The sequence below is a fragment of the Harpia harpyja genome, chromosome 1 (genome assembly GCF_026419915.1).
Source record: "Harpia harpyja isolate bHarHar1 chromosome 1, bHarHar1 primary haplotype, whole genome shotgun sequence".
NCBI classification, from domain to species: Eukaryota; Metazoa; Chordata; class Aves; order Accipitriformes; family Accipitridae; genus Harpia; species Harpia harpyja.
The window spans coordinates 60000678-60019560 of NC_068940.1; the positions used below are offsets into that span (position 1 = coordinate 60000678).

The 18883-nt window shown below is 40.3% G+C and overlaps 1 protein-coding gene across 3 annotated transcripts in view; it reads right to left on the bottom strand.

The window, feature by feature from the left end:
- POU6F2 (POU class 6 homeobox 2) overlaps nt 1–18883 on the bottom strand; it is a 320035-nt gene that overhangs the window by 223390 nt on the left and 77762 nt on the right. The gene's annotated exons all lie outside the window — the stretch shown is intronic.

An 18883-nucleotide genomic window follows, 5' to 3' on the forward strand; every position in this document is an offset into this window, starting at 1 on the left:
GCAGCTAGAATAACACAGTCCCAGACATACTCCTTTGCCTACCCCCAAGTCCTTCAAATGGGAAGTGGGGGGGAACCAGCTAAGATAAACATTTAGAACTGTAAGACCAACTAACTTCACTCTGTGAAAATCAGACACATAAAAAGAGACTAAACATTAGTCCTGCACCCTAATAAAGAAATTCTCTTTTTTTCAGAGTTAGATGGTTCCCCATTTCATTTCCTCCTTGTCAAAAAAGGTTATTTGTCCCCATTCCCTCCGCCCCGCCATGTGCTACTTGAAAGGGGAAAGCTAGTGGGATAACCTAACCCCACACAACAGCATCTCCTTTCCTTGCAGAGGGGAAAATAATCACCACCCACTATTTTCATAGAATCATAGAATCATTTAGGTTGGAAAAGACCTTCAAGATCATCGAGTCCAACCATCAACCATACCACTAAACCATGTTCTGAAGTGCCTTGTCTACACGCTTTTTGAATACCTCCAGGGATGGTGACTCAACCACTTCCCTGGGCAGCCTGTTCCAATGCCTGACAACCCTTTCAGTAAAGAAATTTTTCCTAATATCCAATCTAAACCTCCCCTGCTGCAACTTGAGGCCATTTCCTCTCGTCCTATCTCCAGCCACCTGACAGAAGAGACCAGCACCCACCTCACTACAACCTCCTTTCAGGTAGCTGTAGAGAGCGATAAGGTCTCCCCTCAGCCTCCTTTTCTCCAGGCTAAACAACCCCAGTTCCCTCAGCCACTCCTCATAAGACTTGTTCTGTAGACCATCCACCAGCTTCGTTGCTCTTCTTTGGACACGCTCCAGCACCTCAATATCTTTCTTGTAGTGAGGGGTCCAAAACTGAACACAGTACTCAAGGTGTGGCCTCACCAGCGCCGAGTACAGGGGAACAATCACTTCCCTGCTCCTGCTGGCCACACTATTTCTGATACAGGCCAGGATGCCGTTGGCCTTCTTGGCCACCTGGGCACACTGCTGGCTCATATTCAGCCGGCTGTCAACCAGTACCCCCAGGTCTTTCTCTGCCGGGCAGCTTTCTAGCCACTCTTCCCCAAGCCTGTAGCGCTGCATGGGGTTGTTGTGACCGAAGTGCAGGACCCGGCACTTGGCCTTGTTGAACCTCATACAATTGGCCTCGGCCCATCGATCCAGCCTGTCCAGATCCCTCTGTAGAGCCTTCCTACCCTCGAGCAGATCAACACTCCCTCCCAACTTGGTGTCATCTGCAAACTTACTGAGGGTGCACTTGATCCCCTCATCCAGACCATTGATAAAGATACTAAACAGAACTGGCCCCAATACTGAGCCCCGGGGAACACCACTTGTGACCCACTGCCAACTGGATTTAACTCCATTCACCACAACCCTTTGGGCTTGCTCATCCAGCCAGCCAATTTTCTGGGAGTTCAGCCCAGCAGAGGCACAGGCACTGCAAGGGCTCACCACAGGCATCCTCCTGCAGTTCCTGGTGCCGGGCTAAGTAGCTCCCCAAAGCTCACCTTGCATCTGTAGTGGCTGTCTCTTGACACAAGCCAGCAGAGAACTGAACTCTAAATGGAAATACATCACTATGTCCCATCCCAGGATACATCTTTCATCACAAGACTTACACTTTTTGAAGAGTCATAAAGTCTGCTTGCTTCTTTATTAATTCTAGAAGCTATAGCCCCAATAACAAAAAAGGAATCAACACATCTGCTAATTTTTCACAGGGTCCTCCGTCTAGTGACCAGAAACAGCCTTGACAGTCACCTTGCTTCACTGAGACTTATGGTATTTAATGCTTTTCTAAAGATCCTGTTGTGGGAGTCAAGTCAATACAGATGAGTTTTCTCTCTCCCCCCTTCCTCCCCCCACCAAAAAAAAGAAAAAAATCTCAGCTTTTAAGGGTTTTAGAGAATAGAAACATGAATACAAGGACCATGGAGCCTCAAAACCCAAGAAGAAATTACTGTTTTAAAAACTCAAAAACCTCTGATTTTTATATCCATGATTTTGGGAGTTGATGTTCCCAAAGTGATTCAGCTGTTAACACATCGTGCTCATGTGAACAAATATAGATTACTTATTTTAGGAACATTTTCTTAAGGGTACACAGTTGCTATATATTTCTGAAAATATGGCCACACATGTTCAGCTTAAAGAGTAAAATACCCCAATTTCACCACCTAAGGCCTGATTCATCTATCATCATCAACTGGATTCTTCGTGCACATCCAAGAGCAGCATCTGACCCTGCAATTTAACTCACACTTGTAAGCCTTCCACTTGAAAAACTACCATTGCACTTTGGGGGAACAGTGTGCAAAAAAGGCCACCGGACAGGATCTTCAATAGGTCCTTAGTAGTTAGCTAAATTATCCACCCTACAGAGAAGTCAGAGGTGAAAATAAAAATTTCTAAGCACCATTAAGTACTATTAATCCACAATTTTAATTAATTTTGAGACATCTGCTTTGTAGACTTCTTCTGAGCATCACAGGCAGACAACATAACATGCTGTTTAGAGCTTCAGTACTCAGGCTGCTTACGCATTCAACCAGAAATGCAAGACACGTGGCTGGGTGCTTTCTTGCCTTACTCTGGAGCACAACATACTGCAGAAACACCATGCAGCTGTGTAAAACTGAATTTTTCCAACCAAACAGAGAAAAAGTATGATTGGAGGTATAACACCAGGGACAGTGCTGGTCTCCTACTACTAGAGATGGTCCTGATCGAACCAACATGTGATGGTTTGGGAATATATGTGATATACACTATATGTGTATTTAAAAAGTTTGCCTGCATACAAATGTAATTCTAGCTTCTTTAATCGTAACTCACTTAACTGGCTTATTTAAATATACTTTAAATTCTCCTTTGCTGATGGGTGAACATAGCCAAATAAGGCTGAATAATCTCCACACAAAGAGTTAATTTGGCCCTTTGCACTAGTTTAGCTACAGACACTTTTTAAACTGTGCTAGAAGTGGGACATGCACAATCCCACACTCAGACAAGCCCGAAGGCACCCTGTGCTTAAGAGGCAGCAGCTCCCTGGCAAGAGTTTAGAGCCTGCAACAAGGACACTTTCTCAAAGCAGGGAGTCCCGCCAAGCCATCCGTGTCAAGTTGTTATCTAGAGAAGATGCTGGCTACTCCAGAGCTCTGTAAATCAGCTGTCTCAGCTAATGCTCAGCCACTCTCCTACTCCTCTTGTTGTTCTCAGAGAGATCTTTATGTTTAGTGCAATCATTTTTATAAGGTGAAAATATTAATTCTTTCTGGAAAAACTTAATGCAAGTCTATGTACTTGCACTAGCAGCTTATCACCTTTAGGAACAGAAGCTTTTACTAAGATACAGCCCCTCCAAGTGTTTGGCTTCATGAGGATCCACCGTACCTCCTGTCCATTGGATGCATCAATATTTACTTTCTACTTTTCCATCTTAACACAATGTATTTCTGATATGCACACATTTAATGCAATATGATACACATATTTGATGCAATGTTTTTTTAAAAACTCATTGTTACTGATACTCTAGTTTATATATAGCCAATGGTCTTTTCTGTGTGCATCACGTGAACATATTTATAATTATACATAATCCTGTTTGTTTCCCTAAGCATATTATCATGGACCTATATCTAATTTTGTTTCATGAACTGAGCTGTTCCCATTATTTTTTAAATGCATATGTGTGTATTCTTTTTACATGTTGACATGTTTCATACTGATAGAAAAATGAGTAAGGAACAAGAGGTTTCAAAGGAACACTGCAGATAGAAACAACAAGTTATGAGCTGTAGCAAGGTGTTTTACATAATGTTTTACATGTTTTTAAATATAGTTTAACTTGCAAAAATATATTGTTGATACTGACAATATATCGGCTCTTTTTACTGGACACTAAAACATACATTTGTCATCCTGAAGAGGTGACCCCCCACACACTTCAGTACTTCCTCAGTGATCCCATTCTGTACTGCCCTAAACCCATGAGATTCTGGGTTTGCTTCTCTGCCTGCTACAAGCCCTGCAGAATATTAGAGAGCATCACTGCTTCTTGTCACTACAAGTCACCTAGCTCTATACTGCTAAGCTGTCAATGACATTGTTTCAATTTATCTACTTTACAGGCCCAGGATTTGCACTTTTCTCACCTTGTGCACTAAAAAGAGAAAAAAAGAAGAAAAAAAAGTTCCTCAGAATGGAAGCTTCTGCCTTAAAATAATTATGCCACATCTTAGAGCTTTTCATTAACTCACGCATTTAGACTGCAAGCTCCAAATGTAACTACATCGCAGCTTTTCTCATTCTGTTAGCCATATCTGACGCTATTTATTTCATGCACTAATCTAAACTTCTCATGGCAATTAGATTCCAGTCTCACAAAGTCAGAACCAAAACTAGGGAAAGAACTTAAATGATGACTACTTGCAACTTGGCTGCCTTTACTGAGCAAGGCACGCTCCACGCTTTATCTCTCAGGCTTTGCATCATTCAGAATCAGGACTTAATACTTAAGGGTGACCTGCTCCCACTGGACTTTCCAAACTTCTTATTCTGCAACTGTAAATGCCACCTTCAGCAAACACCCACAGAATATTTTACACTCTCAGTTCTGAGACCGCCTCTTCTTTATAACCATTGAAGATGTTGAATACCTTCAGTTTCACTGAGCTTAAGAAGGGTTGATAAAAACCTGTACCAGTATAAATTACTCAGCGATATCCTCTGAGTCTACTGTAACTGTATACTTTTGTTCCAGAGTTTCAACCTACTCGAATATGGTCAGATCCAAGATGCTGTTATGGAAGCACCACAGATACGTTCCCACAAACTCATCATAGGGAAAATGTCAACACTGCTTCCAATTTGGGACACCCTTCCAGGGTTCATCAATTATGTTAGAATTACTAGACCACAGTCAGACAATTCTTGCACCTCTCAAAGGGTTGAAGGGTGAGGAACACCAGGATGCTCTGGACCTATACTGCTATTCTCCTATTCAACACAAATGGTCCTTCTGGAAATGGAAAATCTAGGCTTTTCTTTCCTTGCTTTCAGTGGATTTGTTTTTCTAACAGAAATTATTTTAAAAAATAAACAAAAGAAAGTTGCTTTCAGGACTGCTAACCCAGCCAATACAATTTTCCCTATATACACATATGCTGGAAAAATAAACATTCCTGTATAAATTAAAGCAAGACTTTTCTACTGATTTTGAAGATACCAGAGCTGGGTACAATTTCCTAGTGCTTAAAAAAATACACAAACACAAAACCAACATAACACAACAAAAGTTATTCTAGTTTTGTTGCCTGTGCTTGACAGACATAACTATGTCCTGTTATTCCACGTGCCTTAGAGAATTTGAGAACTTTCCCTTAATTTTCCAATTATTTTCTTGAATTACCTCCTTTTTCCTCTTCCCCTGTTACCTATCCTGACATTTCCTAAATTTCCTGGAAAGCTTTCTTTGTTATGTGCTCCCTGCTCTTCCATACTTCATTGCTGGTCTTTCACCAAGCAAATAAATCCCTGAGTTTTCTCAAGTTATTCTGAAGTATGGACATGAATCGTTCTGCCCCAAGATAAGTTTAAATATACTGTCTGTTTTCCCCAGGTATCTAAGACACTGCATTTATTATGCCTGCAACTATGTTATTTTATAACTTATCCAAAGGCTGAATTCTAGCTCGCACGAACACAGATCACGGGAATATAGCATACAAGAAGACACGGTGCATGCTGGCTTTTGCGGAAGCTGTTAATGAGCTGTACTGAAATGGTAGCTGTCACTTTGCATTGGATCAGAGCAATCTGTACAATGTAAGGAAATTAAAAGCTCCCAGTGGCAATGGATCCCGTTTCAGTCATTAGCTGCTAGGGAGTGACAGAGACCATTCAGAGAACCAGCCCCCTGTGAGGTTCTCTGGTCCTCGGGGGATTCACTGCTAATGCTGTTTTATGCCCCACTTCTTTGTGATGCAGAGTGAGCACAAATGAATTGCTATTTAATTTATTTATTTAGGCGCGGCTAACATTGCAGGGGAAACAAAAAAACATTGGGGGGGGAACCCACAAAACGCAGATGCATTAATCTAACAATCAAGATGGCCACACAAGCTATTTGGTGAATGCCTATAAAATACCTATGTGGATAGGTGTGCAGTAGATACATTATAATACAATGAATACCAAATACATACTTTCCAGTCCTTTGCTATTTTCCTTTGAAGTAGGTCCACTGAGACTGAATTAGAAAAGCAAAACCTCCATTAAGTCTTATTTCACTATAAGACATATGGGAGAAATATCTATCTATCTATATTTTAACAGAGAGTCTGAGAATATTTGCTTCAATCTTTGTGTTTCAAAAGAGAACGAATCAGGCAGAAGGACAGAAGGTTACAGATTAGTCCTGGTCATTGCTCAAAGAGTGTGGGTTATAAATAATAAAGGAGAAAAGGGTGAAGGACACTAAAATATAACTTGGGGCCCACAATGGAATAATCAAAGCAATGAATCTAATTTCAGCTTAAAAAATACCACGCAACTTTGGATTGCATGTCTCTGCTGCTCTCTTCTGAAATATAGGAACTGATACACTAACACACATTTTTAACAAGTTCCATAAGGAGAACAAACTAAAAGGTCTTGCTTTCTAATGCACTGTAGATGACAGGAGTGTTTGTGTGCGTGCATGTGTGTATATATATGTATACGTGTATGCATATATATATTTAAAGTCCATATACATTCTTTAAAAGTTCTATGCTAAGCAGAAAACAGTAAATTGTCTTGCTAGCTAATACACAATAGATGACAGTCGGTCTACACATACCTGGTGTATTATATATGCACTTATTACATATACACACCTACATGCACAATTTTTTTGTCATTATTAGAGAACTGTTTTTAAAGGGCAATAGGTGGGGCTAATCCTGCAAATCTGCCATATGACAGTTACAGATCTGACATACTTGCAAGATGAGGCATATTAGGTGAAATGCTGCAAGGTGCTGAGAAGCAAGTATCTTCAATACACAAGCCTTCTCCCTTGTGGTGAGAGGGCTCTGTGCTGCTAAAGAAGCAGCCGCCCTCTGGCAGGATCAGCTTCGAAAGGGTCTTTTGCAAGATTGGTTTTTAGCCAGATAACTCAGTGTCAAAATGAGGCAAGGAGGAAGTGAATCACTCCGTGAGCACCTTTAAAATTATGAAAGGGTCTGAAAGATAATTTTCTCCAGCCTCTTGGTTCAGAAGCTTCTAGGCTTGACCCCTGTATCTATCGCTGTAATGGAAAATCCCACTATTCCAGCAGGAGCAGGCCATCTGTTTACCCAAGGTATAAGCTTTTCCTAAAGATGACCACTGACTACAGGAGATGAAATTTACAGACAAGCCTGGGGCTAAGGTGATTTTCCTCCTTCATACATCTCATGAGAATATGCTTAGTGTTTCATGTGCTCAAGCAAAGTGAAGAGCCACATCCTCACTCAGATCACGAGGTCAAAATTAAAATGAGATTGTAATCAAGCATGTAAAAATGGGGAATTACTAATATTAAGTTTATCTGGGCCTTAGGGGCACCATCTCATAACCTTGAAGTGACCAATGGTGGGATTTTAATGTCTTAACACAAAAAAGCAAACTGAGGCAGTGGAGGTGGGATCACACAGCACAGTCCTGGCCCTGGAAAGGGCCTGCAGTGGGAGTAGGACTTCTTGGTTCCACATGCAGGTCAAGTGAGAAGGCAGCAGGGATCCTCTGGGCAGCCCAGTCACTACCATGTGGGTAAGATGCATTTTTCTACAGGAGTTTGACATTATTTATTCCCCAGAGTGGTTTCTGAACCGTAAGAAGAAGAATTTTCTTCAGTTGCTATTGGCTGGCCTCTTCTGTACCCATTTTTCTCTGGTTTTATGTCCCCCAACCTATCCCTCACCAAACCTGCTCTCTAGACCCAGCACTTTGTGCCAGAGCCACCACAGAATCACGGACAAGCAATAGCAGTCACCCTGCTCAGTTTCTGTACATCTAAGATGAATCTCACTGGTGGATGCAAGCTAGACTCCTCCAGTAATTTAGCTGCCAGCAACTAACAAGGATGTGTGTAAAAAAGGTGATTTCTCAATAATGATAGAAGAGCCAAATTTGCACAGATTCTAAAGGAGGCATTAAGAGGACATGAGGACATCACCCTGCCAAACTTTTTTCCAGTATATGCAAGATGAACCATACATAAATTAACAATACTGGGCAATACATATTTCCCTGCTGTTAGTTCAGAGGTGGCTGAATCATCATTATTGCAGGCAAAAGTTACCCTCAGACAATCATATGACATGCAAAATTCTAGTTCAAAGTTTAAAAACTTAAGACTGGAGCTTAATAAATTTCTGAAAATATGTTCTTACAGGGGAAAATATTAGGCAAGCCTTACTATATGAGTTTCTTCCAGTTCTTATGACATAAAAAAAGTTTCAGATCCATTCTTAGCTAAATTTGCTACTCAGATCAAGCATGCACGTACCTCTATTACAAGACCGAGTCTTGTAACCTTGCTGTAAGTTCTAACTGCATGCCATAGTTTAACAGAAGGCTAATCTCATACACGCACACACACACACAATTTAAAACAAAGTCTGAAAGAGAAAATTGCCAGATTTCTGTCTTTGACAAATGTGAAATTGTACAAATGTCAGTACGTGTAACTGTAAATAAAATAGAGAAGAAAAAAGCTCAAAATAAAGGTCAGTGAAAGCTGAAATTCTCCCTCCTAGACATAATACAGTATATAAAGTTATTACCAAGACTTGTGCAACTTCACCCCTTTCTACATCTCATCTCTAGTTGCTCATGACCTCTGCTTTTCCAGTTCAACTTACCTTTCCACTGTCTAAGGTGTTTATATAGCCCCCATTAGTGTAGTACTGGAAAAAAAATCTCACAATCTTTTAATGTTTTTATCACTGTGAGACAGGGACAAGCTATTATCCCTACTTTACACAGAAGGAACCTAGGTAAAGCAAGGATAAGGCACATTTTTTAAGTGCTCTAGATTCTAGCATTAAGCTAAAGTGCTTGGAAACTCTTAGGAGAAAGTCCATATAGACACATCAAACTACCTTAATTTATGTCCCTTCACTTCCTTCTTTTATTGGATCCTCCTCAACTATTTTGAGGGTCCCCTGTTCCATAGCCATTTTCAAAAGGGACTACCACAGACAGTGCCTAAAACTCAGTGAAAATCAATGGACGTTAACCTTTAAAATCTCATGGCCCAGATTTTTAAAGATGTTTAAGTACCTAGCTCTCACACTTGAATAATCTGGACCTAGGTCACCCCTGAAAAAACAGCTGAGATCTTGTCATGCCTAGAAGGGCAATGTTTTAATACCTGTAAATTTTGGGCTGTGCCCACTGGTGTCATAAGAAGTGTGAAAAGTGTGAAGAAGCTGCGACTTCAACTCTGGATTCTTGAATCCTTCAGGAAGATCTTTGAGGCACCACCTTTTCTCTCTGTTACCTGTCACAAATTACTTATGTTCACTGAAACAACTGCCCAAATCTGGGAGCTTACTCATTCATTCCTTTGACAAAGCCCCTCTTCATACTAATTTCTGGCTAGCTGACTGCTACTGACTGTCTCTGAAGCTTTACTTTGAGTTCAAGTAAAATAATGTCATTTTACACATTAAAAATTAGAGGATGCATGCTAATTACTAGCTTATATCTTGTCCATATAAAGAGCTTCCAGTTTTACCTTAGATAACACAGCTTCCTCCCTGGCTGAGCTTGCCTGGTCCAAGCTCTGTAGCAGGAGTCTGAACTCTGCTGTACTCCCAAGGAAGTACCAGAAATCTTCAGGCAGTTCAGCTCAATTTTAAAAATAGCTGAATGAAATATGAACACAAACAATAAATCCTTTTTTCCCCCTCCTCATTTAATGCATTTTAAGCTTCCTCTAAATTTTTAGCAGCATACTACAGATTTTTTTTTTTCCCCTGACATGTTTTTTGACAGTGCCACAAGTTTTGACAGAGCAACACTGAGGTTTTAACTACAGGGCACAGAACAAGGGGAACAGATTTGGTGAGCAAGAAGGTGCCTTTAGAGTGTGACAAAAACCCCCAAAATACACTTGTTGCTTCTGTTGAAATAATTAGTAATAGGAAAAAAAAAAAGGTAATTTCCAGTATCATCATCAAGATTCAGATTCATCTCAAAGTGAGCCAATTCCACATCCCCTAGCTGAGGCTAAGCAGATTCACAGGCCTCAGGTAGATGTCAGTGCATTGCTTTACACTCTGTTCAGATTAGAGATTTGCTTTATGGCTAGGAGAGGTTAAGATCTTTCACTTTTTAGTATTTTATAGCAGCTCAGACCTGGTATTCACTATGAGAAAAACACTAATATGAGGCCAAATCCTTCTAAAGACATGGCAGTTTTAGTAGTAAGTGTTAACAGGCAACAAAAACCCCTAAGCTCTTCCTCAGTGCTTACCACACTATTTTCAAATGTAAAAGCACAGAATTTTACCATGTAGCGTTTCTTAACATAGGGAGGAAAAGATACTTCTCTTTCTAATGACAGAGCAAGGAAACGTGATAAGCAAAGGTCGCCCCCCTATTGACACTGTCAACTAAAATCCCCTTCCACTTTTAGCTAAATGTGTTCTTCAGTCCCTGTCCTGAACTACTTTCTAAAATTGTGAGCTACTGAGCATAGCGAGTGTTGCAGATGCAAATCAGCCAAGACAAGTGTGCAGCCTACATGAAAATTTGTAACAATTGTACTCTGTGGTAAAAAAAAAAAAGTCAGTGTCTGTAAAATATGACTGACATTCTCGTAAGAAATGCTAAATTAAGATCTCACTTTATGCTTGCATGGCTTGAAAAATTCAAGGTAAACCATTCTGTACACAAATCATGAATTAATGAAAATTGGGATTAAATGAGGAGGCAACAACAAAAGGAATATAAAAATGGTTGCCTTTAAGATGAACACTCCTAGAACACTGGCTCAAAACAATAATTCAAGTGCCTTCCTATTAGCCTGTTATGGATATCTGCTTCCCAAAAAGGGTTTAAATGAAATATTTCCATTAATCTACTCTCTATGAAAGTCCACATCATCTGCAACTTGTGGGGATGTTATGTCTGAAACACAGCTTATTACGAAATGTAGCCTGCTGCTCAGTTTATTTTTTTAAAAAAAGAAACATGAAATACTAGTACAGGATGTTGTGTGTAAAGAGGCTTTATTAGAATAATCTCTCCCTAAAGATGCTTTAAGACTAACCCATCCACTGACCCATGAAGGGTAAATGCTAAATTCTTACAGTCAAATATTCATTGTAACTCTTTGAAAAAGATGGATGAGCTGTGGCTCCTCTTTAAATTACTGTGAGATGGATAAGTAGGTACTATCATCTGGAAGGTGATCACCATTACTAGAAGCATCACCTCCCAGCTGTTAAAGATGACTGAATTCTGACAAAGGAGGTTTGTTTACATAGCCATAAAACTGCTATAGTATCTCACTCTCTCACTGTACGTATTTATAACACTACTCTCATGAGAAGGTAAATTTTAGATGTTGCAAAGGCAGCTAGAGAGTAGACTTTTATTAAACCATCTCTTTTTTTATAAAGCAATGTAAGCTAATAATTAATTTACAAACTGCCAAACTTTTAATCTTAAATCAGGAAAGAATTTATTAAAACAGTAACTGTGCATGCTTTGCAGCATGAGGCTTTTTGAAGACCTGCTGAAGGCTAAACACAGTGAGTTTCCTTAAGCTGAGCCAGTGACAATAGTTGTGTAGCATATGGTGTCAGTGCTTGGCCCCAGCAATACATGGCTGAATACCTGTAGGTATGATGGAAGACTGGTGGGAATTTTGGTCTCAGGATCTAGCCCAGGGACTTGAACTCCATAAACTGAGTCTCCTCAAAACACTGGGAGCTTCATTTGAATCTGAAGGAGCTCAGAGACTAACCCTTAGCATATTGTATCTTTGCGATAGGGGTCATCAGTGTATAGGGTACAGAACCCACCAGAACAGGGAACCACAGAGTCCAGTTCTACTGCATCCATGCTGAGTGGGGAGCAGGGACCCAAAAGCTACTACCTCTCAGAGGCACAAGATCTTGGGCAAAATTGTTAGCCTCTGGCTTCCTCTACCAGCTGAGCTGTAGACAGAGGCCAGATGCTGCCACTGAATTGGCTGGAACCAAGAACTACATATCAGCATGGTCTCCCCTACTCTGAAAAAATAAAAATACAAAGAAATCCACCACCGCCATTGCCTTTAAGAAGCTCAGAATAGTGCAGAGCTACTTGATGGATTTTTAACAAGTTTGTGGGTTACAGCTCATTAGCTGTGCTAGTCTGGGCTGTCACTGTGTTCAGGTCTTTGAGGCTGAAAACTGCAGATGCTCCCCAGACCAATGACAACACTAGGTGCAAAGGATCTTCCTCAGACATGGGAAAAGTATCCCACACAAAGCACATCTAAACAAAACCTAGTCTCAATCCTGAAGCTGGTCTGTCATTTCAGTAGGATTGGTACTGTGGAGAGCACTATTCATACAACTCTCCCCCTCTTGCTGCCATGAATACTAGGTGGCTTTCAGAGCTTAACAGCCCCAAACTTCTAACTCCTGTTACCACTGCTTCAGCAGGCTGTCCTGACGCCATTGACCACATTTACCTAGTGCAGTATTGTCCTGGTTTCAGCTGGGATAGAGTTAATTTTCTTTCTAGTAGCTGGTATAGTGCTGTGTTTTGGGTTCAGTATGAGAATAATGTTGATAACACATGGATGTTTTCAGTGGTTGCCAAGTAGTGTTACGACTAAGTCAAGGATTTTTCAGCTTCTCATGCCCAGCCAGCAAGAAGGCTGGAGGGGCACAAGAAGTCGGGAGGGGACACAGCCAGGGCAGCTGACCCAAACTGGCCAAAGGGGTATTCCATACCCTGTGACATCATGCCCAGTATATAAACTGGGGGGAGTCAGCCTGGGTGGGGATCACTGCTCAGAAACTAACTGGACATCAGTCAGCAAGTGGTAAGCAATTGCATTGCGCGTCACTTGTTTTGTATATTCCAATCCTTCTATTATTATTGTCATTTTATTAGTGTTACTATTATCATTATTATTTTCTTCCTTTTTGTTCTATTAAACTGTTCTTATCTCAACCCCTGAGTTTTACCTTTTTTTTTTCCAATTCTTTCCCCATCTCACTGGGTGGGGGGGAAGTGAGCGAGCAGCTGCATGGAGCTTAGTTGCTAGCTGGGCATGGGGTTAAACCATGACAGGTATCTTGCATACTGGAAAACCTGACCACAGTGCTGGTTTTGATTTGGGGGGTGGGGTGGTGTTTTTTTATCTTGTTTTGGATTTTTTTATATCTTGAATCAGATTTAAACCATACAACTACAGTACTTAAGCCCCCGAATTACAAGCTGATATGTTATTAGAAATATAGGCCAAATCACGTTTCTACTGCATTACACAAAAACCTATATCAGCTACATTAAGGATAGAGAATTGCCTTTAAATCATGAGCACACGTGGTCATAAATGCTAGAACCAGAATGAAAATCATGGCTGTTTGATAAACCCATGACACTCCTGGTACATATCCCCAAAGCACCAAGTTCATTAACAGCATAAAGAAATCAGTAATCATAATTTACTGAGTCAGAGCAGACAACTCCCAGACACATCACTTCTCAAGTCCTGCCTGCTCTCTGGGATGCCTGCAATATCTCCCAGAGTCACTCAAAGTGCTTTAACTCTAGTTTAATTAGAGAGCACCCTCATGTAATACTAGGGGAATTGTTTGTAAAATGTGATACAGATAATAAGAGTAATTAAATCTGATGTTAATTTAACATACACAAGCAACAGGTGAAAACTTTTTCCTAATTTTCTTGGTCTTCAAGGCTTATGTGTCTAACTATATAAAGTACAATGATACTCAATGATGTTCTGAAGCTTTTTTTTTTTAAGAAAGCTTCAAAATTTAGAAATAAATGTGCTATAAATGGGAAAAGGATTACATTGTTAAAATCTAAAATACTGGTATAAGTCCAGAGAGCTTGGAATGAATGTAGTACCAAGCAAATGCAAGCAAAATTCAGGAAGAATAAATTAACTGTTTTAAAATTGTAAATACTTGTATTTCATAGCAAAACCTCAGCTAGTAAGTTTATGGCTGCACTTTCAACCACAAGTCTGCTTTCCCTGTTATCATCTTCCTAGTACCTGGATTTGACATCCAAGCTGTGTAACACTTTTTTTTTTTTTTTTTTTTTAAACATAGGAAACCTAGAATACACTAAGTGCTATACCCTTACCATCTCATTTTGTTCTCTCTTCCATATGACCCTTGGGTGTATAGGTTATAATAACTCTGCTTCAACTTCTATTACAGTTAGTGCAGCTGTGGGAATCTAACGGTCAACATCTATGGTATCAATAACTACTGCATTCTTAATCAGGAAGAACAAGCCAAAGGAGATAAGTAGTTGAGGAGATTAGAAGACTTAACTGTCTCCATCTTAATTAATAAAGGCAATTTTTCTCTCTCATCACAAAGTCTGAGGAGCCATGTAAACGCACAAGGAAAACAGTGCACTCTTCTTTAAAACATTAGCATTTGAGTTTGAAGCTGGCTTTTGGGCACATCCTCAGAGATCAAATTTAACTTCACCCCTAGAAAATGTAATTATTTCCCTTATTCTTCTGTAAATATTGCATGATAGTTAGTTTAATAAATTTCACTCATCAGTTTACACCACAGATCCTATTTATTCACAATTGATTAAAATGGGAGGTGTTTCGCAAGTAGTAAAACAGAAACAACTCCTAAAAATATATCACTCCTTTAGTTTACATTTCCCACAGCCACGGCTCACCAGGTCTATAATGTATTTTTCACTCTCTAGTGTTTGCTCAAAGACTCTCAAACACAATATAAATTCCTCTGTCAAACCACGCAATTATTTTTACTAATCCATTGAGAATGGCAGAAGCTGAAGCGTTTGAACTGAGGCAGCCCGGTACAATAATCTAACAGTTCATTCAAGCAGGTGCAGGAAGTGTTATGTAAATTTCAACTAACTTCTTTTTTTATGCATGAGCACCTCACATTAATATTCCTCAGGCATAAAATTCATTCCTTTGACAGTCACCACTAACTCGCCATAGCCAGTTATCACCAGAGCGGTATCAACCTGCACGTGCTACAAAGAGAACATATTGCCTAACTAACTGCTTTAGTTAAAAAGACAATAGCCATAAAAGATGATCCAAGTTGAACGCACAGAAGAAACAATCAGAAGTAGCAGCATGGTGTTCCACAGCCATCACCAGCAGAGATCCTTGGAGATTTGGTCCTGCATTTGAAAGCTGTATATTGAAAATTTTCTTCCGAGATAAGCTTGAAGGGCCTTCCACAAAAACTCCAAAGACCAGGAGAACTCAAAGAGTATGAAGATCATAATTAAATTTTGGGATTGAAAGTGTTTTTCCTATCCACAGTTCACTCTTATTTTAATTGAAAATAAGCATTAGAAAGTTTTGCCAGGGTAAAAACCTGTTAATTACAGAAGCGAGGAAGTCTTCACTTACACCTGTAAGACCTATTTGTTATACAAGTACCTAACATAGACAGTGCAATCAGTCTTCACAAGTTCATAAGGCTGAGGAGGGAGGATCTGAGAAGGCATCTTTCCCCACTGCTTGAGGTTGTGGGGGGAAAAAAGCCATTCTACACATCAAACTTCATAGAATCAACCAGTATAGAGAAGTTCACAGAGCATCTTCCCTTAAATCTGGGCCACACAGGTTGTGAAAATAGCACCATCCCCTGGCTGGAATTACATTCACATACACCACTGCTGAGCACCACTGGTCTCAGTAGAGCAACAAAACCTGCCCCACTGGTGTCTTACCTGCCCGTACCAGATATGCTTCATTACAGGGCTCCTGTTAGGTTGCTTATTACAAAGACACTTCAAAATTCAGCTCTAGCTGCCAGCAAGAAAACGGTGGTGTCAGGGCCATGAGTGCACCAACAGGCCGTAATGTCCCCAGTCTGATTCCTGAGGCCTCCTACATGCCCTGCCCATGGGTCAGGGAATCACAAGTGTTCAACCTGTGCTTAAGTTGCATTTTAGTTGTACCAGCCTCCAGTCTTGTCTCTGGCCCTACCTCCTGGATGAGCCTTGGATCTACACTGTAGGTAGCTTGTCTCCTGAGCCAAACTCTTGTACGTATGTTGTAGGCTTGTCTCTAGTCTGTCTTTGGCCCCATTTCCATTTGTTCCTGTCTGAGCTCCCTGGGTAGGATTTGGACCTGGTTTCAGACCCCACTGGACCCCCTCCCTATCAGTAGGGGTCACCCTTCACTTTTGGCTCACCTTCTCTTAGCCTGGGCTTCTCTTAGCCACATGCTCCCTGACAGGAGGACAGACACTAAGGACAGTCCTGAGAAAGGTGTCTAGTCCTCCCAAATCATTTTTACTACCCTGTCTGCAGCAGAAGACTCCAGCTGGAAGCCTAAAACTCATCTCAATACTGTATTAACAGCTGTACCCCACTGTTGTACTCCAACCCACCTTCCCACCATCATAGACATCACATGCCATTACTTCTTTACAGCCTCTTCCCTTCATCAACATGGTTCCAAGCACAAGACCATTCATCCACGGCAGAGGCTCTTCTCATCCAACAGACACCCAAGAAGTTGGTGGAGAAAACCTTTCATTGATATCTGCACTGGGTTGACCATCTCCAGCAGAGTCACACCATTGTCTGAGCTAACAGAAAGACTCATAATGCCCACAAAGTCCAACACCTAGGGTCTAAATTGCCATCTTACTCTCCAAAGACAAAAAACAAGTAAGATAACTGTGTTTACTGCACTCAGTATTTCCCCAAGCAGCCTCCACCATCCTGGACTCCAGTGCAACTCCTAAAGACTAAGCTACTGTCGCAACACACGTTTTTTACCTCTTAGTTATGGGAAAGTGCAATTGGCACTGCCTGAGGCACACAAGTTAAAAGCAAACTCAGAAATATGTGCTTTAAAAGGGGACATTGAAGATGAATCAGGGAAAATGTCCTATGTTGAGCAGGATGTAACATAAAAGTATGTTTGTGAACAAATATCAGAGTTTATTGTTAAGACACTTTGAACAATTTTTAATTATCTAAACCATAGTTTTTATTTCAGCTGTGAATGTAATGTACTGTATTAAACTTAACAGTAGCAAGAGCAAAGGTTTATTAGCTAGTTTACAAAATCTCACAAAACAGGTCAATAAAGAGTAGGGAATGTCAGCTAAAACTGTGACTTACAGCAATACATGATTATAAAAAATAAATGGGTTTATGGGGTTTATATTGCTGTGCTGCATTTGAGATAAAAACATAATCCCAAAGTAGAAAAGTCTTTCCTGCATTGCACCATGGGTAGATCTGTGTTAAGTAGACATAACACATTCCCATCCTGCCAAGATAGCATTTTATACTCACTGAGTTTGGGTGTAAACGACCTTAATGAAGTTAAGCAGAAATTAGCTCTTGTGTCATAGGAATACAGGCCAGACACAATCTTAATTAAATTAATATAAATAAGTATTTCTTCTAGCAATACGAGCTAATTCTATCCTTTATTGGTAAATGAGTGAACAGGGGAGAGGAGTATCACCCCACAGGTTTTCACTGGAATCCTCCCCTGTTCCAATTCTCCCCCAAGAAGGATCACATCCCAAAGAACAAGATGGCTTTAAAGGTTGTAAATACTTCTTCAGCTGTATAGCCGTTGTGCTTTACCAGACACACAGTCTCCAAATATGCCAAACCCTTGTGTGGGTTTCATTCAGCTACCCTGCACCTCTTGCTCTCTCATCCCAGCATCTGAAGGTGCTGCTTGGTACCCAGATCAGTGCCTGGTAGGATGATCACAATGCTTCTCCTGGAGTTATTACATATCGCCACTGTCCTAGGCAAGCCTCCCTTAATTTCCCTTGACAGTTCATCATATCCTTACAGCAAAACTCCTCTCTATCAACTTACAGGCCATGTGTCCCCATCACACAGCCTGGAGTAGGAGTTTCCACGAACTGCAACTAAGCAAATTGAGAGGCGAATGTTTTAGCCCTTCATATTATTGAGTTTGATTTTATTGCTTAAGATCCTATTTAAAAATTTTAAGCAATACAGCATGGTATTGCTATAACAATTAAGTTGAGATATTTTTATAGTGTTTTTTGGTCTCTGCTTTGTCTAAAATGCTTGAATAGGATTTCAACTAAAATTGCATTATAGAAAAATAAAGCATAGTAAACAAGTACAGTTCATGTAAACCACCATGCTTCTTGCAGCTAAAATATGCAACATTGGCAGCAGCTAATATGCATCACAGAAGTCCCCTCTTTGGACAGTAGCAGTCCAGCAAAATGACCTACAAAAAATCATTCCTAAATGACTATTGATTGTTTTAGAAGCACTGCATTTATAAGCTGTATTTTCGAGCAGAAAGACACATTTATATATGTTCTATCTGAATCCAGTCATTTGTCACCTCTCATTAAACAAACAGATTTGGCTCTTATCTGCACTTACATAACAATTCTCTCTAAGGCAGGTTGGGCTGGAAATATCGGAGAGTTATTTCAGAACCAATATCACAGCATGTGAATAGGAAAGGCCACTGAGCATGTTCTCAGTGTTGCAACAGATCTCCCCATATGTTCTCTGTATTTTACAGCATGCTAAATAGTTAAACCAAATTGTCTTTCTGGAAGACTGACAAATAGCCAGTCTTTGCTGCTTCTGCCTCGGTACACAGTCCTT